This window comes from Gossypium arboreum, chromosome 8 (assembly GCF_025698485.1).
Source record: "Gossypium arboreum isolate Shixiya-1 chromosome 8, ASM2569848v2, whole genome shotgun sequence".
Classification (NCBI taxonomy): Eukaryota; Viridiplantae; Streptophyta; class Magnoliopsida; order Malvales; family Malvaceae; genus Gossypium; species Gossypium arboreum.
Genome location: NC_069077.1, coordinates 95,877,990 through 95,888,928, shown reverse-complemented (window position 1 = coordinate 95,888,928; position 10,939 = coordinate 95,877,990).

The following is a 10,939-nucleotide window of genomic DNA, read 5'->3' as shown; positions in this document are numbered from 1 at the left end:
TATTTTCTAACTCAGGTGGCAACAACAATCTGTATGCAGCTGGCCCAATTCGTTCAATAATCTCATACGGCCCAATAAATCTTGGACTCAATTTGCCTTTACGACCAAATCTGAGTATTTTCTTCCACGGTGAGACTTTCAAGAATACTTTATCTCCAATCTGAAACTCTATATCTTTTCGTTTCAAATCCGCATATGACTTCTGATGATCTGATGCTGCTTTCAAACTTTCACGGATCACTTTCACTTTCTGTTCAATTTCTTTGATCAAATCGACCCCGAGTATCTTATTTTCACTGAGCTCAGTCGAGTACAATGGTGTACTGTAACACCCCGTACCCGAGTCCGTTACCGGAATCGAACACAAGGTGCACACAGACTTAACTATTTTCACAGTCCATTTAGAAATTTCCAGACAAGCTGGTTACTGCATCACTGTCGCCTTAAAAATTATATCTTGAGTTTCAAAGCTCGAAAATTAGTTTCGTAATTTTTTCCTGAAACTAGACTCATATGTCCATCTACATATTTTTTTATAGAATTTTTTCTCGAGCCAATTAGTACAGTTTAATAGTTAAAGTCTCCCCTGTTACAGGGATCGACTACACTGACCTTCGTGCGTTACGAATTGGATATCTCCCTGTACAGGGCTTCAATACTAATGCCGTTTGTTTCTATAGAAACTAGACTCAGAGAGGAATCGATACATATATGGAATGACTCCTAATTATCTCTGGTTGATTTACAATGAATTTCCAAAGTCGGAATAGGGGATCCAGAAACCGTTCTGGTCCTGTTTCACGAGAACTTTAATATCTCTTAACATATAACTCATATGACCGTTTCGTTTCTTCCATATGAAAGTAGATTCATCCAAGTTCATTTACATAATTTATTCACTATTTAATACCATTCCTACTATTTTTAGTGATTTTCACATCCACATCACTGCTGCTGTCAGCATCTGCCTTTAAGGTAGGCTTTACCTATTTCATGATTTCATGATTCAATTGGCCCTTTTGCATACATAGCACAAAGAGTGATCATGATTAACCATTCCAATGGCTAACCGTTTCAAAACAATATCATACCTCATAATGATCAACATACAAACGATTATAGTACTATGCTAAAACGATATGAGCCATTTTCGCATGGCTATCCAAGTTTACACAAACCAAAAGGTACATGACCTACAACAAAAGGGTAGTCCTATACATGCCATTTCAAAGTTCAACCAAAATTGTACCAAAATAGGGGGCTTTGATAGTGTGGATGACTTCGACTTCGATGATCCCGAATCCGATAGCTAACGAGCAAAATCTATAAAACAAAGAACAAAGAAACGGAGTAAGCAATTTATGCTTAGTAAGTTTTAAGCTAAACAAAGTGTTCTCAATCACTATCATTGGTCTTTCATTTCAACTGTTCGATGAAGTTAATCTAGAGCTTCATCTCGATCTATAATGTCATTAAACGCAACACATGGCTGCCACATATATACTTTGAATAATAATGACCTAGATGGTCAAATATTTCCAAAGCACATGCTTCATCGATTATCGCTTTCAATAATCCTTTCCACTTGTTTATAATCACGTCCATACTTAAGCTTACAAATCATAATCCTTACCTCTTTGATATCGATAATTCACCTCGAAATCACTCCACCGATGAGTAAGTGATACGTACCTGAACATCTTAAGTACATAATACTTATTTGATGGTAACTTAATGCAGATACTCAATATCAAAGTCTTACTTGAATCCTAGCATTTAGCCGTCGGGTCTTTAAAACTCGGATATAGTACGAGCACGAAGCCTACGGACATTAATCAGATAATATTCTCGCATAAAGCCTGCGGGGTTTTAACCCGGATATAATACTGACACAAATGCCCTTCGGGACTTATCACATTTATACACTTTCACATTCATCACATTGGCCATTCGGCCCTATCACATATATACACCTTCACATTCATCACATCGGCCATTAGGCATTATCACATATATATACACTTTCACATTCATCACATCGGCCATTAGGCCTTATCACATATATACACACTTTCACATTCATCACATCGCCATTAGGCCTTATCACATATATACACACTTTCACATTCATCACATCGGCCATTAGGCCTTATCACATATATAGACACTTTCACATTCATCACATCGGCCATTAGGCCTTATCACATATATACACACTTTCACATTCATCACATCGGCCATTAGGCCTTATCACATATATACACACTTTCACATTCATCACATCGGCCATTAGGCCTTATCACATATATATACCTCATACAAATTTCATATTTTTCTTGTACATCAATTTCAGCAATAGCTTATAAGCAACTCAAATAGTTTCATCAAAGTTTACAACAACATCACATATTCACTACAAGCAGTTTTCCTGAGCAACAGTCACTAAATTGTTTATAACTGGAGCTATGAAATTCAAAATCAATTACCGTTAAATTTCCCCGAATGTAGACTCATGTATCTTTCATCCATAAAATTTTCAGAATTTTAGGTGTGGCCAATAAATACCAGATTTTTCTTAAAGTTTCCCCTGTTGCACTGTTTGACTAATCTGACCACTCTTCACTACGAATTAAATTTTTCATTGTACAGAATTCATAATGTGTTCTATTTGATTCCATTTGAAACTAGACTCATTAAGGAGTCTAAGCATATAAATCTTATCTCATAACCATTTTTGTACAAATTATAGTGATTTTCCAAAAACAGAATAGGGATTTTGAGTCATTCCGACACTGTCCCCACAACTTTAAATATCTCTTTATAGGAAATTTCTTTGCTCACACGGCCTCTTTTATAAGGAACTAGACTAATTAAGATTTGATTACATATTTTATTCAGCCTATAATTCCACACCAACAATTTATGGTGATTTTCTAAAATCACGTTACTGCAGCTGTCCTAAGCAAACTATTACAATTTGCTCTTAAATTTCCAAGTCCAAACACTTATGAACTTACCATTTGAGCTTTAAACATATCATGACCACATCATATCTTATTAAATCAACTCATTATGTCCTATTTTGATTGAATTTACTCAACGTTTGATCACTTAAAACTTACCTCGGATGTGGTCGAACGATCTCGTGCTATTTGATCACTTTTCCCTTTCCTTATCCAACTTTGGTCCTCTTTGCGTTTAAGCTTAAGTACACCAATAGATTTGCTTAGGTACTTAACTAATATTATTCACTTAACAATCACATTTGGCAATCACATATCATTTAATCTATATCTAGAACAATAGATTTAAATATGTATCATATTTATGGTCCAACATAGCAAGAAAATTAAATAGGCTTTACTAGCCACACTTAGTTCTATTATAACATAACTCCCTTACTTATATGTACATTCGGCACAAGCAACTTCATTTCAATTTTTCCATTCTTGAACTTATCCATAATATCCTAAGTTCATTTAGTAGCTAACAACAATTATACAAATCAACAAGCATTTAACAACAATGTACTTAACCAACCCTTCAAGCATACATTGACAATATATATATATGTTAATGACGAAAACACTTGAGTCAATTCTAAGACTTCCACAATCTTCATGCTTACATGCCATAACCGTATGGTTCTTATCACCCTTGGACCACAAAATGCATGAATTTCCCAAATTCTAATTACTATCTTAAGCTCAATTTAGCACTCATTTAGCACTTCAACATAGCCGATTGTCATCTTCACACATTTAAAAAAAACATTTTCCATGAGCTAGCTTCTATACTTGATGACCACTCCAAATATACAAAGATTTTCAATGAAAGAGCATTAACATACCTTAATCCCCCTTTTTAGCCTTCTACTTGAAAATTTCAACTTAGAAGCAAACAAATTCCATGGTTTTCCACTACATGCAGCCGGCCTATCTTCTCTAGCTTCCTTTGCAAGAGACAAGGAAGCAAGATAGAAAATGAAAGTTGAAGTCTTTCTTTCTTCCATTCACGACAATGGGGGGGGGAGACAACTTTGGTTTCTCCTCCCACTCCCTTCTTTATTTATTATTCCTCCCACACATTTTAACATAATATGTCTATAATATGCCTTACCCCATAGCATGGCCGGCCACCATTTAGATTTTGGCTAATTTGACATGCAAGTCCCTCATGTCAATAATTCATGCATTATTTGGCCACTTTAAATTTCACCTATCACATTTTCAAGTCCTATCACATGGGTCCTTTCTTATAAATTAGCACCTAATTGATAAAATCAAGGCACAAAATATTCACACATACAAATCCCACATATAATAAGCACAGAATATAACATCTAATTATTTTTGTGACTCGGTTTTGTGGTCCCGAAACCACTTTCCGACTAGGGTCACATTAGGGGTGTCACATGTACGACATTTACGACCGTACAAAGCCTCATAAAGTGCCATTTTGATACTCGATTGAAAGCTGTTATTATACGCAAATTCAATCAAAGGTAGGTATCGTTCCCACGTACCTTCAAAATCGAGAATATAACATCTCAACATATCCTCAAGTATCTGAATGATTCTCTCGGATTGACCGTCTATCTGGGGATGAAAAGCAGCACTAAAATGCAATTTAGTACCAATGCATCTTGCAATTTCTTCCAAAACCGCGCTGTTTCGGATCTCTATCTGACACAATAAAAATAGGTACTCCGTGTAGTCTCACAATCTGAGAAACATACAATTCAGTAAGTTTATTGAGCGAATAATCTGTACAAATTGAAACAAAGTGAGCAGATTTAGTCAATCTATCTATAATAACCCAGATTGCATCTTTCTCGGTGTTATCGGTAAACTGGATACAAAATCCATCATGACTCGGTCTCATTTCCATTCAGGTATCATGATCAACTGAAGCAATCTAGAAGGTACCTGATGCTCGGCTTTTACTTGTTGACAAACTAAACATTTCAATACAAATTTAGAAATGTCTCGTTTCATACCTTGCCACCAATAATGTTGTTTTAGATCATTATACATCTTCGTACTACCAGGGTGAACAGATAATCGACTATTATGAGCTTCATTCAAAATCATCTGAATCAACTCTATATTTTTAGGAACGTATATTCGGTTTCTGAGCTGCAAACATCCCTCAGCATCCACTTGAAACTTTGAATCAACGTTCAAATCATATTGAGCTTCACAAATGTGCTGAATAAATAACAGTCTTGCTTTTAACTCAGCTATTATTGCACCATCATTTGATATAACCATATGTGCATTCATTACATGCAAACCAAACAGATATTTTTGACTTAGACCATCAGCAACAACATTAGCCTTTCCTAGGTGATAGTCAATCCCAAGTTCATAGTCTTTTAACAATTCTAACCATCAATGTTGTCTCAAATTTAGATCTTTTTGAGTCATCAATTATTTTAGGCTTTTGTGATCAGAATAAACATGAAATTTCTCCCCAAACAGATAATGGCGCCATATCTTCAATGCAAACACAATAGCTGCCAATTCTAGATCGTACGTCGGATAATTCTTTTCATGCGTTTTAACTGTCTTGAGGCATAAACTATGACTTTGCCTTCCTACATCAAAACAAAACCCAAACCATTTAAAGATGCATCACTATAGATCACAAATTCTTTACTCGATTCTGGCTAAACTAACACTGGAGCTTCGATCCAAAAGGCTTTTAACTGATCAAAACTTTTCTGGCACTTTTCTGACCATTCAAACTTAACATCTTTCTACAGCAGCTTCGTCATCGGGGTTGCAATCATAGAGACGCCTTTCACAAACCATCTATAGTAACCTGCACGTACCAGAAAACTTCTGACTTCAGAAACATTTCTAGGAGGTTTCCCGTTACTCATTGCTAAAATTTTGCTCGGATCAACCCGAAAACCTGATGTTGAAATAACATGTCCTAGAAAGCTAACTTCGCGTAACCAGAACTCACATTTGCTAAACTTCGCATACAACTATTTTTCTCTCAAAGTCTGTAACACAAGTCTCAAATGCTCAGCATGTTCGGTTTCATGACAGGAGTAGATCAATATATCATCAATGAACACAACCATAAATTGATCTAAATACTACCTGAAGATTCGATTCATCAAATCCATAAAAACAACAGGTGCATTAGTAAGTCCAAACGGCATAACCATAAACTCATAATGTCTGTGCCTCATTCGAAAAGAAGTTTTTGGCACATCGGAGTCTCTGACTCGCAACTAATAATAGCCCGATCTCAAATCTGTCTTTGAAAACACTGAAGCCCCTTGCAACTGATCGAACAGGTCGTCAATCCGTGGCAACGTATATTTATTCTTTATTGTCACCTTATTTAGCTGGCGTTAATCAATACACATTCTCATAGTTTCGTCTTTCTTTTTCAAAAATAGTACTGGCGCACCCCAGGGAGAGAAACTCGGTTGTGCAAAGCCTCTATCTGTTAACTCTCGCAACTGTGCTTTCACTCTTTTAATTCAGTAGGTGCCATCCGATACAGAGCTATTGAAATTGGAGTCATCGCCGATACTAACTCAATACCAAACCCTACCTCTCGGATAGGTGGCAAACCTGACAATTCTTCAGGAAACACATTCGGATACTCGTACACAACTGGTACAGATTCAATCTTCTTTTCAGTTGCTTTACTATTAAGCACATAAGCAAGGAAAACTTCACAACCTTTTCTCACATACTTCCGAGCTAACATCAAAGATATTACTGCTGATAAACCATTCAGATCATTAGATTCAATCAGAATAATCTCGTTGTTCTGACATCTCAAATCAATGGTCTTTCTTTTGCAATTAACAACAGCATCGTGCAAAGTCAACTAATCCATACCCGAAATTATATCGAACTCGTCGAAAGGTAACATTATCAAATCATTTGGAAAGCATGAATCTCGAATCATCAACGGGCAATTTTTACATACTTTATCAACTAGAACACACCTTCCCAGGGGGTTTGATACTCGAATCACAAGATCAGTAGACTCAACAGGAAAAGTCTTACTGGATACTAATGTTTTACACACATAAGAATGAGTCGAACTAAGATCAATCAATGCAATAACACTAGTATCATAAAGAGTGAAAGTACCGGTAATAACATCTGAGGAAGAAGACTCTTCGCGAGCTCGTATAGCATATGCTCTGGCAGGTGCAAGAGCCTCAGATCGAACTGTTGAATCTTTCATCCCTCTCTGATTGCCACTTACATTACCCGAATGTCTGGGTGGTCTGCCTCGTACTGACATGTTACTTGGTCTCACGTTCTGAACAGTGTTTTGCTCGGCTAACATCGGGCAATCTCGAATAAAATGATCCATCGATCCACATTTTGAAAAAGACCAATCATGCAATCTACAATTTTCAGAATGCCATTTACCACAATGCTTACACTCTAGTCTATTCTGCTGATCATTTCCAACACTAGCAATCGAAGTGGCTCGTGAACTCAAAGGAGGTCCGTCTCGATGTCTAGAAAAGTTCGAAGTAGCTTTAAATTGACTAGAATCATTTCTGAACTTATTTGATGCTGAGTGAAAAGTCTTACTCGTTGATCTCTTACAAAAATCTCTGGCTTCAAAATGAGCTTTTCTTTTCTCTTTTCTGAGTTCTTCAGCTTTACAAGCTCGTTCAACAAGTACTATGAACTTTTTGATTTCAAGTATACCAACCAGCAATTTAATGTCTTCATTCAAACCATCTTCAAATCTTTTACACATGATAGCTTTAGTTGAAACACATTCACGAGCATATCGACTTAGTCTCACAAATCTCCGTTCATACTCAGTTACAGTCATACGGCCCTGTTTCAGTTCCAGAAATTCTTTGCGTTTCTGGTTAATAAATCTCTGTCTGATATATTTCTTATGAAACTCAGTCTGAAAGAATTCCCAGGTCACTATCTCTTTTGGGACCACCGATACTAGTGTATTCCACCAGTGATATGAGGTGTCTCGTAATAAAGATATGGCACACTTTAAACATTCATCCGGAGTATAAGATAGCTCGTCAAACACATGGATAGTATTATCAAGTCACAACTCAGCCCACTCAGCATCATCATCATCATTAGCTTTAAACTCTTCGGCCCCATGTTTTTTGATTTTATCTACAGAAGGCCTATTAAATCTCATTAGATCAATCATCGGAGGTACCACAGGTATCAAAGATGGATTATTCGGGGGTGGAGGTTGTTATGTAATCGAGTTAGTTTGGATATATTAAGTAAACCACTCGTTCATCATTTGATAAAAGGCTTGTTTAGCCACCCCCTCATGACTACTAGAGATCGGTCGGGATTCAACTGGTGCTGTCCCATGCGCAGGAGTAGGTGCTACACATTTTCAATTATTAAAAGTCATCACACTATTGTAGTATATAATATGGCATGTATAGCTAGACTCACACACGATACGTTAGTCCTAGAATTGACTAAATCGTAGCTCTGATACCAATAAAATGTAACACTCTAACCCCCAACTCGTCACCAAACTAGGGTCACGAGGCATTATTGAACATAAATATAGTTCTGAACATTCACATGCTAACACAGGTCATATTCATATATACATGTAAAGCATATAATTAATTAAATATTAAACATACATTATGAAACATATTGTATATACGAATTATAGGTTCATCACTTTATTGATAAGAGAATACCAAAAATAAAAATCAAACTTTATTTTCTTACTTCTAAACGTGTGCATATTTAACCAAGTAAATAGTATCACAAGACATTTTATCCCTTAGCATATATAGCATTATCTACTACCTACTCAATAATTATCTTCATCAATTATACTTATCATACCAACCACATAAGCATCACATATGCATATTCACTTCCATTAAAAATGAATCATAATGATAAGCTTCATTCGATTACACACAAATACACATATGTATCCAAATATAAAATCAACATCTTGCTCCTTTGTAAGCCAATTTTCTAGTCCTTCACAAAACCTAAGATATCATAATAATCCCTTAATATATAATATTTATATCATCAAATGCTCATTTACATATTAACACCTATATCAAACATAAAACCAATTTCATATATATACTTTATCTATACCCAACCAAAACTGAATCATCTAAACATACTTATGAATTGTATACATACAATGATCATTACATCAACCATTTCCAAATTACCAACATTATTAAGCCATTTCCACACATATAACATTTATCACATAGACCATTCATGCATAATATATAGCATTATAATCAAAAGTGAACTCAAACCATAACCAAAGTATAACTGAAATTAACTTGGTGATTAAGCCATTTTCGCATAGCTCAAGTTATACAAGCCAAAATCCATTGATTCAAACATATTCCGGCCTATACATGCCATAATTCGAGTTGATTATTTAAATACCAAAAACGGTCGATAGTGTGAAAGACTTTGCTGACGATCCTCGAGCTTGTAACTTGAATTCAAAATCTATAAAACAGTATAAACATAACACACAGAGTAAGCTAACTTAGTTTAGTAAGTCATAAGCAATAAACATTTCAATAATATTATCAACCGAATTAAACCAAACCAAATATCATTATATATCCAAATATACTTCCATACATTTACACAAACTCACAAAACAAAATTTAACTTCATATACCAACATCACTTATTTGGCCGAATATACAAGATCAAATTTAATATCACATATGTGCTTACTTATATGGCTGAATATGCAAGATCAAATTTAATATCACATATGTGCTTATCTATATGGTCGAATATGCAAGATCAAATTTAACATTACATATGTATTTACTTATATGGCTGAATATACAAATTCAAATATAATATCACATTTGTGCATACCTTCATGGCCTAATATTCAAGATCAAATACAACATCACATATGTACATACCTATGTGGCCGAATATACAAGGTCATTTAGCTCAATTTTACTTGTTCAATTCCCACATAATCTTGAAATCTTATAGGCATAAGCTTGAAAATAAATCACCGGTATAAAACCTGCTAGGCATAAGCTTCAATCACACACCGGCATAAGGCCTGCTAGACTCAAGATCTATTCTTTTTTTATTCACCGGCAATAAGCCTGCTAGGGATAAAGCCCGATCAAATTCACCAGCACAGGGCTTGCTAGGCTCAAAGCCCGAATATCACCATTATAAAGCTGTCTCATACACGATTCATATAACAAAAACTCCAAATATTCCATATAGATTATACGTACTTTCAAATGATATAACTCAATCGAATTAAACTCAAATACAATATTTCTATGCTTAAACACATTCGGCTAGCTCTTTTATGAATCTATAGATTCCAAAACAACATATTAAACCAATTTACATTCAATATAAATGATGTTTAATTGCTTAAAGACTTACCTCGAATATCGACGAACGTTATAAATCGGCTATTCGACTATTTTTGCTTTTCCCCGATCCAAGTCTGATTTCTTTTGCTCTTGATCTATATAATTTCAAATTAACCTCATTTAAACACAATTTCATTCAATCTAATCCAACAACACATAAATGGCCAAATTACCATTTTACCCTTGATATTTCATACTTTTACAGATTAGTCCTAATTGCATAAAACACAAAATACACAAAATCCCCATTCAACATGCTTAGGCCGAATGTTCATCTAACACATATAAATATGCACATTTCATTTACTTTTCATTTCAGTTCCTTAATTTATTATTTTTGCAATTTAGTCCTAATAACTCAAAATCATCAAAAACTCCAATACAAAACATATTAATCTAAAACATATCTTTCATATTTCATCATCAAACAATAAAAATCACAAGCTCTCATCAATGGCATAACTCAAAATATTCATCAAAATAAAAAATTCAAGTATGGGTCGGATAGTATTCGAAGCAACGATC